Source organism: Castor canadensis, chromosome 6 (genome assembly GCF_047511655.1).
Source record: "Castor canadensis chromosome 6, mCasCan1.hap1v2, whole genome shotgun sequence".
Lineage (NCBI taxonomy): Eukaryota > Metazoa > Chordata > Mammalia > Rodentia > Castoridae > Castor > Castor canadensis.
Genome location: NC_133391.1, coordinates 79,934,878 through 79,950,571, shown reverse-complemented (window position 1 = coordinate 79,950,571; position 15,694 = coordinate 79,934,878). Strand labels below are relative to the sequence as shown.

Sequence of the window (15,694 nt, the reverse complement as noted above, 5' to 3'; positions counted from 1 at the left end):
GCAAGATGCCCCACCACTGACGAATGGATTAAGAAAATGTGGTATCTATACACAATGGAATTTTATGCAGCCATGAAGAAGAACGAAATGTTATCATTCGCTGGTAAATGGATGGAATTGGAGAACATCATTCTGAGTGAGGTTAGCCTGGCTCAAAAAACCAAAAATCGTATGTTCTCCCTCATATGTGGACATTAGATCAAGGGCAAACACAACAATGGGATTGGACTATGAGCACATGATAAAAGCGAGAGCACACAAGGGAGGGGTGAGGATAGGTAAGACACCTAAAAAACTAGCTAGCATTTGTTGCCCTTAATGCAGAGAAACTAAAGCAGATACCTTAAAGCAACTGAGGCCAATAGGAAAAGGGGACCAGGTACTAGAGAAAAGGTTAGATCAAAAAGAATTAACCTAGAAGGTAACACCCACGCACAGGAAATCAATGTGAGTCAATGCCCTGTATAGCTATCTTTATCTCAACCAGCAAAACCCCTTGTTCCTTCCTATTATTGCTTATACTCTCTCTACAACAAAATTAGAGATAAGGGCAAAATAGTTTCTGCTGGGTATTGAGGGGGGGAGCGGGAGGGGGTGGAGTGGGTGGTAAGGGAGGGGGTGGGGGCAGGGGGGAGAAATAAACCAAGCCTTGTATGCACATATGAATAACAAAAAAAAAAAAAAAAAAAGGAAATGTGAGACAAAAAAAAAAAAAAAGAAAAAAAGGCTGGTAGAGTGGCTCAAGGTGTAGGCCTTAAGTTCAAACCCTAGTACCACAAAAAAAAAAAAAAAAAAAGACAGAGACCTTCTGCTTTTACACAAAACATACCTAATAGTCCTGACAAGCTTGAGACTTGACACACTTGGCACAAAAGAAACGATTAACAAATTCCTGAGGGATGATTTACAGGCTCAATTCTCAGTTCTATCCTGATTTCCCTCCCAAAGCCAATTATGCACTTGGCTGCTATCACCACCACTCCACCTCACCCCAAGTCTTGCATTTCACAGTCCTCACTGAACAGCTGGCCCAGGCTTTAACCTAAAGCATGTTCCTCAGCTATCTGTGTGGCACTTACTATGTGATGGACAGTGCACAGTAACTGAGATACAGAGGTAGCTGAAGCCCCTCTCCTGACTTCTAGGAGACAGAAGGGGCATTTAAATAAATAATCACCAGATAAAATGACAAGAATCATAATGGAGAGACATATGGGATGACAGAGAGAAAGAGGCTTCAGAGGTTAAGCCACTCTTGTCAATGTTCCTCTTCCCCCACTATCCAAGTCATTCTCACAGGCAGAAACCCTTCCAGGGCTTTTTCCTCAGTCTCTATCCCAGATCAGACTCCTCCAAGCTGGGTTTCCATTCTGTTCTAGATTAATTCAAATCCTTCCTGCCTTCTGTTCTCTTACCATTTTCAGTTATTTCCCCAGGCATCTCTCACATATATCTCTGCCTCTTCCCTATTCTGAGCCAACTTGTCCAAATGACTATTTTTCCATCTTCCCCATCAACTGTCTTGAACAATCAAAACATGTGCATTTATACAGAATGTATGTAACAGTTCTATCTACAATGAAGAGACTCACAGGGGCAAAATATCAGGAAAAAAGAAATGCAAAGTAAACCATCATCAACACAGCTTTCCTCAACTGCTTCCTCTTATAGATCTAAGTGCTAGGGCATCATGGACCTCATGAGGATGTTCCCAATTTTGTTACATTTCCAAAAATGTTACCGCATCCTCCATTCACTAGCATACGGGCACTGGCTCTCTGGATGGCCCTTTCAGTCTTTGAATGTTAAGGCCACTCTATCCAGCTGCTGATTAATTTAATCAACATATACTGAGTACCTCTGTGAGCCAAGAACAGTGTCCCCCACAATGCTGCACACAATGTCCTATAAATAGCACATCTGATCAATGTCTACAACACTGGCAAGGAAACCAGATGAACCTCTCCTGTCCTATGCTCAGGAATACTCCAGTGCAAAAAAATATTCTTTAATGTAGTCTAAGGTCATAGCTCCAAGTCTCTTAGTCATTGAGCCCAGACCAGGGAGAACTTTATCCAGCTGAGATGTGACACAGCCCTTCCACTACTATCTCAAGGGATCCAGAGAAACCAGTGTTGCAAAATACCCTTTTAAACAAATGACTTGTCTCCTGTTAGTATAGATTTAGGGAAATTTTTTTCCTTAGGAACCAGAAATAAATGGATGGGAAGAACAGAAATTAATGAACATAGTAATTATCCCCAAAGTTGCAAATAAAAACAATTCCTCACTTGAAGATAAGTATGAAAAACAAGATTAAAATGCTTTAGGGATGCATTCATGAAATGGCAGGTAACAAAACAGATAAAATGTATTTACAGTACCTCACCGGGGACACATACCTTTTGGCTAATAGCTATCAGATGCTAAATACCACTGTAAAAATAATATTCTTCCCTCCTTCATTATGGAGTTACAATTATCCATAGGAAAGTAGAAACAGAGCTAAAATTGTTTTGAATGGGAATTGGGAATAACTCCAGAATCCAAGCTTATTCCTAAGTATCTAGGCATAAGTGGATAATAGTCAGGTAATAACCCCCTGCATTACTCTTCTTCAGCTGCCACAAGAAAATATCATAGATTGGTGGCTTAAACAACAAAAGTTTAGTTTCTCACAATTCTGGAAGCTAGAAGTCAAAGATCAAGGTTCTAGCCAATTCAGTTTCTAGTGAAGGCTTCCATAACTGGCTTGAAGAAAGCTTCCTTCCTGCAATGTCCTAACATGAACTCTCTTCAGTGTATACACAGATGAGGGGAAAAAGAGGACAAGAACACTGAAGGAGTTCTTTGGTGTCTCATCTTATTGGAACACTAACCATAGGGGATCAAGACACCACCAATGCCAGGCACTGGTGGCTCGCCTGTAAACCTAGTTACTCAAGAGGCAGAGATCAGGAGGATCACCGTTCGAAGCCAACCTGGGCAAATAGTTTGTGAGACCCTATCTCAAAAAAACCCATCACAAAAAAGGGCTGGTGGAGTGGCTAAAGGTGTAGGCCCTGAGTTCAAACCACAGTACTACAAAAAGAAGATCCCACCAATATGACCTCATTTAACTTTAATCACTACCTTATTCCAAATATAGCCACACTTGGGGTTAGGAGCACAACACATAAATTTTTGGGAGACACAAACTTTCAGTCTTATAACACCCCTAAGTGGAGAGAACTGTTCCCAAAGACCAGCCCACACACTAAGAAAGAAAATAGAGGACTGAGTAAGAAGGTGGACTTGGGGACATCTGCTGACCACAGTGATGATGGCCAAAGATTCCAGGGCAAAGGGAGCCAAGCTGGGCATGAGGGGGAACTGTCCTAATACGAATAAATTTTTTTTTGAGGCAGGATTTGGCTATAGAGTGAGAATTCACTATGCAGCACAGGCTGTCCTTGAACTGGCTATCCTCCTGCCTCGGCATCCAGAATGCTGAGGTTACAGGTGTGCACCACCAAACCCAGCAGCACAAACTTTTTTTTAAATTATTTATTCATTTATTCATATGTGCATACATTGTTTGCGCCATCTCTTCCCCCTACCCACTGCCCCCAGCACAAACTCTGAAAGAACGATTTTACTCCCTTGCAAAGAAGATAGCCAAATAACAATAACAGTATTGTAATATATCTTACTGGGTACTTAGTGGTATCAACTGCATACCTGGCAAAGTGCCAAGTGCATCTTTCAGCATGCGATACTTTGTTTAAGTCTCGTGATAGTTCAGTTCAGAAGCTATAGTTACCATTTTTACTACAAATAAGGAAATAAGCTCACATTGGTAAAAGCTACTTGCCTAAGGTCACCCAGTATGGTAGGCAAAATAATAGCTCCCTAAAGATATCAGGTCCTAATTCCTGGAACTTATAAAAGTTGCCTTATAATAACAAAAAGGGATCTTTGCAGATGTAATTAAGTTAAGGATTTTTCTTTTTGTTTTTTTCTCGGTACTGGGGTCTTACACTTATTAGGCAAAATTAAGGATCTTAAAATGATTACCCTGGATTACACAAGTAAATATAATCACAAGTGTTTTTATAAATAAAGAGAGTGAAATTTTACAAAGACATGGAAAAAAAGATGAAATGAAGAGGCAAAGCAGAGAGAGGTTTGAAAATTCTAGCGTTGAAGACTAGAATGATGTGGTCATAATCCAAGGAACCAGAAGAAGCTGAAAGAAGCAAGGATAGATTCTGTCCTAAGCCTCTGGAGGGAGCATAACATCTGGATTTCAGCCCAATAATACTCATTTCAGATTTCTGACCTCTGGAACTATGAGAGAATAAGTCTCTGTTGCGTTAAGCCACAAAACTTGTATTAATTTATCACTGCAATCACAGGTATCTAGAACACCCAGCTAGAAGTGGCAAAGCCAGTCTCTGAACCTAGGTGCTTATGAATCCAGATTTGCACTCAAGCACTACCCTTTGCTCCTTTTTCTACACACCACCCCCCTAAACCAGGCGTCTTCCCAATGAGTGACCCTGCCAAGAACAAAAACAACGGGCAATGACAGCTCCTCTGCTGCACACCTTCAGATGAGCCTCTCCTTTCTTCCACCACCATTGCAGAGAAAGCTTATGAGGGCTGAGCCAACCTCTTCTAATAAGCAGATCTGGAGATAAACAGCCCAAAATCCAGCATCTTCATGAGAAAGCAAACTAAACTAACCGTTTTTCATCTAATTTGTTTGTATGCACCTGTTTTCCAAATCATTGAGAAGCTCCTAACCTCTATAGTTCTGCTTCATCCAGGCCACAATTTCTTCTTTTCCACACAGGTATGTTTGGCCCCACAAGTAGTTCAGTTTCCCCTCTGCCCTCAAGAAGGACTGCTGTTCACCATAGCAGGAACACTGAGAAAAGGAGCAAGTCACCCTTTTCTCCCTCTCTGGAGTGTTGATGTGAGCAGGCTGGCACAGAAGTGCCTCAAGTTAATTAGCCCTGGAATTAATAAGAAAGCTAATAAATACATTGTCAGGACAAAGTTACAGCATCCCCAAATGCACTTGTGGAACCTATTCTGACAAGTACAGTTTGGCTTTAAATATTTACAGCACTTCAAAGTGCAGGTGGCAAAACACAGCCTTATGTTTTGTAAAAATAATGATGTCTTAGTAATGAAGGATGTTGTGGCTGTTGTGGCTATTGAATCTTTGTTGTGGAGCCAGTAGGACTGGGGTTCCTGGGAGAATAATCAGTTTGGTGGATTAACAATGAGAAGACATGGGATTTATTAATGTAGTAAAACAACAGGTAGGTACTCAGAGTTCTAATTTTCATTTTGCTAAATGTTTTTTCACTCTCCCTCAACCCCTTATCTTCTCTTCAAGGTTCTTTTAGCTGTTTCTATCATTTTTTGTCTTGCCAAGAAGGTTGGTATTAGTCTATTTTGTGGAGCTATAATAGAATTCCTGAGACTGGCTAATTTATAAAGAGCAGATATCTATTTCTTACAGTTTTGGAGACTGAGAAGACCAAGATCCAGAGACCAGCATCTAATGAGGACCTTCTTACTGTGTCACAATATGGCAGAATCACACAGGAAGTAGCTGAATTCATCCTTTTGTTATAAACACAGAGCCCTCATGACTTAATCACTTCTTAAGGGTTCCACCTCTCAACACTGTTACATTGGAGATTAAGTTTCTAACACATACACTTTGGGAGACACATTCAAACCAATGTGATTTTTCACCAGTATCCCAAGTAACAATCACAGCTAACATTTAGGGACTCACCAGGTATTGGGCTCAAAACAAACCTGCATCATAGATGCCATCATTACCCTTCTATTGTAATAGATATTTAAACTGCTTTTGCTGAAAAGTACTGACTTCTTACTTGGGCCCATGAATTAACTAAAAGCAGGAGAAAAGCTTAGCATCCCTGCCTCCATTTTATATATGTCTTTGCTCTAAGTCATTCTATCTGCAGTCACTTTGCAATCACCTTGGGCTCCAGAAAGGACAGGACTGATCAATAACATCTTTATAACAAGGGAACAAAACTACTCTGAAGGAACAGCAGAGCCTTGCAGGACAGACAACACCCCCAAAATAAGGACAGCTGCCTAATAAATAATGATGGGGCTGTACCCTGGAGTAGGAATAATCATCTCATGGGAACCAGATTGCTCCCCTTAAATAATGACAGTGATAACTTCTCCAGAACCCTTAGAGAAAACGGACCAAGATAATGGCCAACCAGGTCCCACTTAACCAATCTGAGACAATGAGCTGCTAGGCTACCAGTCTCCATCTCTTACCAATGGAACACATCTGTGACTGGCATTGTTTAATAATTATGCATATGTTTGCTCCACCCAAATTCTTTATCTACTTATACCTAAAGCTTATGTCAGTACCCCAAAGATGGCTAAAGATGAACAGAAGCACTATGTTCCTCTGGGTGCCCATGCCACATAATAAACCTTTTTCTGTCCTTCAACATGTCTACTTAGTATATAAGGGCAAGTAGCCAGACCTGACAAATGAAATCCCAGGAGTTTGGGTCTGGGGTCTAAAACTCTGATTTCACTACTACAGATGAGGGAACTGAAATTTAGAGAAGCCACCTTCCCAAGGTTACAAATCTAATGAATGGAAGTGCCAGAATTAGAAAGCAGGTCTGACCCCAAAGCCAAGCTCTTAAATATAACATCAAACTGCCTGCCACCCAAATGAACCACAGGGGGTTTACTACTGTCACTAGAAAAGACCTTATGGAGACAAATTCACAAATCTTTGGCTTGAATCTTTGAAGTGTTCAGAAAACCTCACAAAAGAGTTCTTAGAACTGCTCAGAAAATTTTTTTGCTCCTTACATCCTTTCAAAGGACCATCTGAAAACACAGTCCCTAAGAATCCTTGGGGGAACGAAATATCCACACTTAGCAGTACTTGAAGGCAGTCCGCCACTACCCCCTCCACCTACCTGCATCTCAGTAGATTATCACCAGCAGGATCATTCCACCACCAAAGAAATAATGGAAAGTCTTCAAATTTGGGAGAAAAAAAAATAATGCAAAAAGGGAAAGGAATAAGTAAGAAGAGAATAAAGTTCAAACTCCTGTTTATATCAGCAGGCTCTGATTTCTTTAAACTTCTTATTAAAATATTCTAGTTCCAAGTTAAGTTTTCTTTGCTTGGCCCTAATTACTGCTTGAGCTCTTCTCAAATGGGCCCCCGAAGATGATGAAAAAATGAACTAAAAGGTCAACTTGTTTCATGGGAACTGCAGAGAGACTCCCTGACATCTTGCTCTGAAATGATATTTTGTAACTTCATAAGATAATACTCCAAAATTAATCATGGTAAAGAAATCTCCATTTCCCCTGGCAACAAGAATCATGGTAAAGAAATCTCCATTTCCCCTGGCAACAAGACTCAAGGGGAAAGAAAGATGGTACTAAAAAGAAGTTGGGGGGAGGTGTTGGAGTAGCTCCAGTGGTAAAAGCACCTGCCTATCAAGTGTGAGGCCCTGAGTTCAAACCCAAGTACCACCACCAAAAACAAATAAATAAAAACAAGGAGGAGAGATCACCTCATTTAGCAGTACAAGCATAAAACAGACTCCAAAAGTCTACCCAAATCACTAGACTAAGACTTTCACCACCAAATTCCAAAGCTACATGTCACTATTGGACAGTGACTTTTCTGATGGGGAAAGCACCAGTAAGATGCTGGGAGATGAAGAACTAGGGCAGCAAAGCAAGGGAATGGAGAAGAAATGTAAACCATAAATTAGGGCTGGAAGCCCTGCTGCTTCCCCTGCCAGGAGCCGGCAAGGAAGACCTGAATCAAGTTTCTGAAAGGTAAGACCATGAAAGGGGATGTTAAAATAAATCGAGAGTGAAAACAGAAAAAGATCTGAGGAAAGGAGAGCCTCACTGTACCACATTTGCAATTTGTCTGCTTTCTAAGCTGAATCTCTGAGTACCAGATTTTTTAAGGTTTATTTTAAGAGCTTTAGGCCTCTTGGGGAAAAAAAAAAGTCACTAGTTCCATCTCTTTCAAAGTTTCCAATTTTGCTGCAAGGAGGGCATTTGCATGAAACAGAATGAGTTCTTAGAGAAATGTCTATTCCTTGGAACTTAGCTATATTCCTGAGTATGTGTGTGCATGATGTAAGACATCTGAAAACTGCTCCCACAGCAGTCTATTATCTATCAGATACATAGGTGAAGAATATGGGGCAGAAATGGGAGTCCTGATGTATCAAATCCTTGTGAACACAAAGATTGCAACTGGTTTTGAAGTTCTCAGTCAGGACTTAAGGTAAGAAGAAATCAATACAAATCAAAATAAAAAGAGATGTAAATTTGTTTACTTTTAACAACACAACAACAAATCCATAGATTAATTTTTAAAAATAGAAACCCTGATTAGGCATCAAAAAAATTTAGACCATCACAAAAATTTAGATCATCACCACCTTAAAAGTCAAAAGTATCTCCAGTTTGGTGACTGGCTGATCCACCTTATATGACATGGAATCATGTATAGAAAAAATGAGTTGGGAGAATAGCAATGACTCTAACCCATTCCAATTACCTTCCTACAATTAAAAAAAAAAAACATGTCATAGCCTGGGGGGGCAGTGCAGTAAAAGAAATGATAAAAAAAACATTATCTACAACCCTGGCCAGAAGACAGCTGTGAAAAATTCTAAAGGAAAACACCCCATTTGAAGAGGAATTATAGAAACAACACAGGGGTGATGAAATAGAGCAAGTAAAAAAAGATTAAAGGAATAGGGATCATCATTTAGCACAGAAAAAGACTGAAGAGGTGAGGTAAAAGAAGTGAGAGAAGGCTTAATAATGACTTTTTTCTTTTTGGCTGAATTCAGCTCTGGGTATTTTTCTTTTTTCTCCACATTTTATTAGCACATATTAACTGTACAATGTGGAGAGTTTTGTTGTGATATTTTCACGCATACATATAGTATACTTTGATCATGTTTAACCCCCCCTTTTACTCTCTTATTCACTTTCCCCAGAAGGGGATTTTTAAAGCCAGAAATTAATGATTGATTTTTAAGCCCAAAGAAAGTTGCTTGAGATAGTCACTCAATTGTAGAGTTTTTGCTCTACCAAACCTTCAAAAACCTGTCTTTCTGGCTTATAGCTGAAATTCTGACATAAAATGAGGGAAGGAGGGCTTCAATAGAAGTGAGCTTCTTGAGACATTTATACATAAGTTAGTGATTATTCCAGAAGGATAGAGGATGATCAGAGAAACTACATCAAGTGAAAACACTGACTGCAGAGTTGGAGCAAGAGTGGCTAAATACCCTTTTTCAGCCACAGGTCTAAGCCTTCAAAGGAGAAAAATAAACATCGAGAGAATAGCAAGGAGGCTGTTCAATGTGTTTCACTTGAGAGAATTATAAATGGTGAAGTCAGGTTAAGGGAAACATGTTCTTTTGAAAAAGTAAAAGAAGAAGGCAGCTGAATGGGAACAGGAACCCTGGAAGTAAGTGGTGGCCAGTATCTGCACTGCTATAGTTCTCGATAGGGACAGAAATGCAAACCAGTCTCTCTCTTGGCTAACCCTACTCCAGATATGCTTTCTTGCTCATACACATTCCTGGGAATTTATTCTCTAAAGACCAAGTTTTTTCAGTGAGGGATAACATTAGCAACTCAAACATTTACAAAAGTGGGTAGAATTCCACCTATTCCTTAATTCAAAGGAATGTGGAGTACCTCCCTAGCAAAGAGAAGAAAAAGGGTTGCTTTTGGCCTTGCCAGACTGACACACCAGTACTGAGCAGCTTCCTTATGGTCTCTGCAGCTTCCAAAGCTACAGACCTGTGAAAAGAAGAAAATTAAACTGGCCCTCACCGGGTCTCACTCACATGGCCAGTATTTCTTGTGAAAAACAGGCCACTGCCAGAAAAAGAAGCACTATCCCCTCTGACCTGTTATGTCTCACTTTGCCACCCACTCACATTCTATGAATTTGTTTCTATCTGGCCATTGTCAATTTGCCAATTCTTGGCTAATGACCTTATCTAAGAACTACACTATTATTGCAAAAAGTGTTGGTAAAAAATCAAGAGTGAGATAAAGTTGACATGTCCTGGTGAGCTTTTGTGTTTGTTTTATTCCAAAGAAATGCATTAAAGCTTGCTTCCTTATAACAGAAAACCTAAAAAAATCAATGCTCGAAGCCCAGCAACTACAAACTCCCCTTTCCAATAACAAAATGTCAAGAAGAAATAGAGCTACATAAAATGAAGCAAGGGGAAAACTGCCTCTCCTCAGAATGTTCCAATTACTGGAGGTGTAGGGAGAAAGGAGAGCACTTAATAAATAATAAACAAGAAGGAAAATCAGTTTGAGTATATTTATTTAGGAAACAAATCAGTATGAATATAAACACCTGTGTACCCAGGTTCTAAGTAATAAGAGAACACAATCTCATTTACAAGCTCATGCACTGAGCAAACATTGTTTAATCATCTACTATATGCCAAGTACTGTTCCTAGCACTAAGGATACAAGTGTGTACAGGACAGACAAATACAGTCCCTACACTCATGGAAATTACATTTGAGTGAAGGGAAAACAGAGTCAACAAGAAGCAATCAAATAAACAAAAATACATATACATACATATACACATATATGTATATACACATCCATGTATCAGGTGGTGCTATGGTTTGTCCTCCCCACGCATCAGTATTAAGAAGTGGTGGGAGCTAACAGGTTCTGCCTGAAAATGGGGAGGAGGGGCAGAGGAGGGGAAGGTGGCCCAAACAATGTATACACATGTAAGTAAAGGTAAAACTGATAAAAAAATTTTTTAAATGTAAAAAAAAAAATGGTGGGAACTTTAAGAGGTTATTAAGTCATGGGGGCACTGTTCTCAAAATGGACTGACATAACACTTGCAGGACTGGATTAGTTCTGAGAGCAGGTTAATATAAAATGGGTTATCTTCCGTTGTCCCTTCCTCTCTTCTGCTTAAGCTTTCTTGTGCTTATGCCTTCTGCCATAAGTTGAAGCAGCATGAGGCCTTCTCTGGAAGCCAAGAAGATGCTGGTATCATGCCCTTGAACTTCCCAGCCTCCAGAACCATAAGCCAGAATAAGTTTTTATTCTTTATAAATTACCCAGTCTCAGGTGTTTTGTTACAGCAACAGAAAATGGACTAATGCAGATGATTATGTTATGTTATCTTAAGTAGTCACTTCGTACTGGATGAAAGGAAGGGCCTTTGTCATAAATAACAGCAGAACTGAGGTGTAAATGACAAGGAGCCAATCAAGTAAAGACAAAGCAGAGCATTCCAGGCAGAGGATACAGTTGGAGCAAAGGCCCTCTGTTCAAGAAGCAGAAAGGTCACTGTGGCTACAACACAGTAGCCACAAAGAGGCAAAGATGGGAGCATAGAAATGAGGCTGCCAAGACAGACAAGCAGGGATTCAGAACATGAAAGGCTTATAACCAGGGTAAGAAGTTTAGAGTTAATTCCAAGTATGATGGTGAGCCATCAGAGGATGTGGGGCAAGGGAGTGGCACGCTCTGTAAGAACTTACTGAAGGAAGTTGGTAACTTATCCCAAGATGTAGACACACATTTCACAAAAGCTTTCTGGCCACAGAAGTTAGAAAAGTTTAATTTCCCAAGAGAAATATTTCTTTTTTAATCTATCACTTACTGAATATACATTGATATATGCAGGAAACTGTACTAAATATTGCACATACATTATCTTAATCCTCATCCAATACTGCAATAGATATTATCAATTCCATTTTACAGAGGAGATAACCAGAGCTCAGAGAAGAGAAGTGAGTTGCTCAAAGCCACACAACATGTACATGGCCAAGCCAGGACAGGGAACCAGGTCTGCCTAACTCAAAACAGCCAGAGCTCCACTCACTTTGCTCTAGTGACTCCAACCCTCCCCTGACAGAGGGAAAAGAAACAACAATTCTTTCAGATTACCACTCAAGGTTCTGTCCTTTGCTTTCCCTCTCTTTCAAATAGTTGTTTATCTTCCCCAGTGAGGACTATAGACTGGGGCCTGATTCTAAATACCTTCTCCAAAAACTGTCCCTAACACAGAAACCCAACCCCACTGTCTCATGCCTTTGGTCAGCCTCTCCTAAACCTATAGTCCAGTCCACGGCTTCTCTTCTTACTGAATTCTTTGAAGGCATTATAGTCCTCACCATTCACTAAGCATCTGCCATGTGCCAGCACATGACATGCATTATCTCATTTTATCCTAGCCACACTCAGGAGGTGAGCACAAGATGAGGAAACTGAATCACAGAAGTAATAAGCCCAAGGTCAAAAAGCCAGTAAAGGAAAGGATTCTGGGAAGATGGTGGGGTAAGAAGTGCCAAAACTGGTCTTCCCACCTAGGCAACCATTGCACTGACAGAATCCTTCTGAGATTACAGAGTGGTTGCAACTTCCAAGGGAAGGATTACAGGTAAATTAGTTATTTTCTGTGAATTTTTAACTCTTATCACAGGAGCAGCTACCCAACCCTCAAGGTAGCTGCACAGGTATTCCTAGAGTAGCTTATACACAGCTTGCAGGAGACGGGATATCCAAAAAAGACTGTCTTCCGAATATCGGGGATCTTGTGTTCTACCATGGACTACTGCTTCTGATTACAGAGTAAAACCACATATATGGGGAAAATTAGAAAGTCATTAACACATGACCAGAGGAAAGTACAGGTCCAGAGAAAACCTAAGAACACCTTAAATTTATGCCTGAGGTTGATCTTCAGAACACAATGTACAACAATCAACACAAAAACAGAGCTGTAGCTATAGTTCTGTGGTAAAGCATTTACCTGGCATGCGTGAAGCCGAGTTCAATCCACAGCATGGCCAAAAAAAAAAAAAAAAAGCCAAAACAAATAAACAAAAAAGACTGCAAATCCTGGAGAAGGTAGACAATCTGATTTCCAGACTCATCACATTATTAGACTTATAGGTCCAGTTTTCAACACAATGCAGGGCTGGAGGTGTGGCTCCAGCAGTAGAGCACCTGCTTCACAAGTGTGAAGCCCTGAATTCAAACCCGTCCCACCAAAAAAAAGCGTACAAAGAAAAAGGAAAGTATGACATGTTCAAAGTAAAAAAAAAAATGAACAGAAATTGTCCTGTTCCTAACAGATTTTTACCTGTTAGAAGACTAACTAAACAAAGACTTTAAATTTAAAACACTTTTCTTCTTTAAGAAGAACTTAAACAACTGAAGAAAGACATGGATAAAGTTGAGAAAACACTTTGAAAAATAGAAATATAAAGAAATAGAAAATTTTAAAAGAAACAAAATAGAAATTTGGAGCTAAAAAGTACATAACTAAAAAGAAAATTTCACTAAAGGGATTCAAAGGGGGGCTGGGATGTAGCTCAGTGGTACAGCGCTTGCCTAGCATGCGCAAGGCCCTGGGTTCAATCCCAGCACCAAAATAGAAAAGACAAAAAAAAAAAAGGGATTCAAAGGCAGATTTAAACAGACAGAAGAAAGAATTAGTGGACCTGAAAACAGAACAATGGAAATTACCAAATCTGAGAAAAAGAAAGAAAAAATATTGAAGAAAAGTGAATAGAAACTAAGTGCCCTAGAAGGGCACCACTAAGACAGATCAAGTCTGAGGGATCCAAGTCTTCCTAGGGTATTGAGGCGGAGAATAAAGCACTGTTGAACACTATGTCATGAAAATATTAAGTTTTTGTTAAGTCTTTTTCTAAAAGCACCCTTTGTTGTCTTTCTGTGAGTCAAAGAAGCTGTCATGTGCAGACCATTTGACAGATATAAGTCTCTGGCCTCTATATAGGAGCCATAAGCCTTTATACTTGGCAGCCTAAGTGGTTAATGGCCCATGAAGAACTGCATTCCAACTTCAAGGGACATTATAATCAAAGCTGCTGAAGACATGACTCCTGTTTTCAGGAGGCCTTATTCTAATTGCAGCCTACACCAGTGCCAGAAACTCACTCTAGCAAGACAAGCCTTAACAAACTTTAGATGACTCCCACCTGCAGCTACTCCAGACAGCCCTACCTCTAGCAGCTCCAGGCCTCGTGGAGGCCGTCTTTAATCAGATCCAGAGAAAGAAGAATACTCCCCCAGTGACTCGGGGGAAAAAAAATTACAACTGACATATGTGAGGGTTTTATCTACCCTGAGCTATGATTGGTCTTGATAAAACAGGAAGTTGTGCTCTTAATGGTATGTGTTATAATCACTATATTTGCATACCATACCCATGCTGCCCATCATTCTCCACTCCCCCCCATATAACCAGGCTGTTCAGCTCATTTTTTTGAGTCAGCCAGGAGACACATTCCTGTGCTGCCCCCTGATGTTGCAACATAAAAGGCTTTTTCCCTAGTGACTTTTTCTTGACTGATCTGTTCTTTATCCTAAATAGAGCAGGCTGAGCTGGTAACACAAAGAAGAGACAGTGATGGCAGTAGCAACAGTGGTGGTGACAGCAGCAGTAGCAGTAAGAAAGCAGCTGAAGAGTTTCAGAAAGTAACTGGGAGTAGAAAACTGTGGGGAAAAAAGGAAGCTGAGACAAAAAAAAAAGGATGGGGGGTGGGCAGAAGAAGGTGAGGGGAGACAAAAAGCCAAGACTATGGAAAATAGAATGCTATGAAAAGTCAAAGAGAGACTGCAGGCCTCAGTCACTAAAAGAGTTCCAGGGAGCTTCCAAGTCCTAAGGGCCAAGGGTCCCAACACTCAATGCTAGAGAGCTGTAACATCAGCCAATTCTAGGAGCCAAAGGTCCCAACACTCAGTTAACACTGGCTATCATCTGCTGCCACTAATGCTAGCTGCTACTACAAGCCTTGAATTGCTTGTTGCTGAGTCTGGGGCCACTGACAGTCAAGGTCCGAGAGCAGTAAACCTCTTACTTGAGCATCTAGAGCTATAAGTCTCTGTCTTCTAGAACCAAAAGCTTCTAGTGTTCAGGATCCACAGCAATAAGTCTCTGGATCTACTAGTCCAGCCCATAGGCTCTTGGCACTGGAGAGCTCAAAGTTTCCCTTTGCCTATTTGTGATTTCCACCCAGATAGAACAAAAGAACCCCAGTCAGCTGATCTGTAACACCATCAAGCAAATCAACACACATATTGTGAGTTCCAGAAAGAGAAGAGGCCAAAAAGAACATATGAAGAACTAATGGCCAAAAACTCCCCAAGTTTGATGAAAGATATGAATATATACATCCAAGAAGTTCAACAAACTCCAAATAGGATAAAGTCAAACAGATCCACATCAAGGCACATTATAATCAAACTAATCAAAGATAAGACAGAATGCTGAAAGCAGAGCAAATAACATCTTGTTACACACAGAATCCTCAATAAACTGATTTCTCATCAGATTTTTTTTTTTGGCAGCACTGGGGTTTGAAGTCAGGGTTTATACTTGCTAGACAGATGCTCTAACCGCTTGAGCCACTCCTCTAAACCCTCTCATCAGAAATTCTGGAGGGCAGAAGGCAGTGAGCTGTTATAGCCAAAGTGCTATATCCTAAAAAACTGCCCTTCAAAAATGAAGGAGAAATTCAAACATTCCCAGATACAGAAAAGCTGAATAAGTTTGTGACTAGACATGCTCTGCAACAAATGTTAAATAAGA

General features: G+C 40.2%; 1 protein-coding gene across 4 annotated transcripts in view; it reads right to left on the bottom strand.

Annotated features, from left to right (window-relative positions):
* Sil1 (SIL1 nucleotide exchange factor) overlaps nt 1-15,694 on the bottom strand; it is a 269,870-nt gene that overhangs the window by 226,811 nt on the left and 27,365 nt on the right. The window contains exon 2 of one of the 4 annotated variants that reach the window (XR_012449049.1): nt 4,789-5,000. The exons of the other annotated variants lie outside the window; for them this stretch is intronic. The gene's annotated coding sequence lies outside the window, so the exon portion shown is untranslated. The remainder of the gene's footprint in view (nt 1-4,788; nt 5,001-15,694) is intronic. 4 annotated transcript variants of the gene reach the window in all.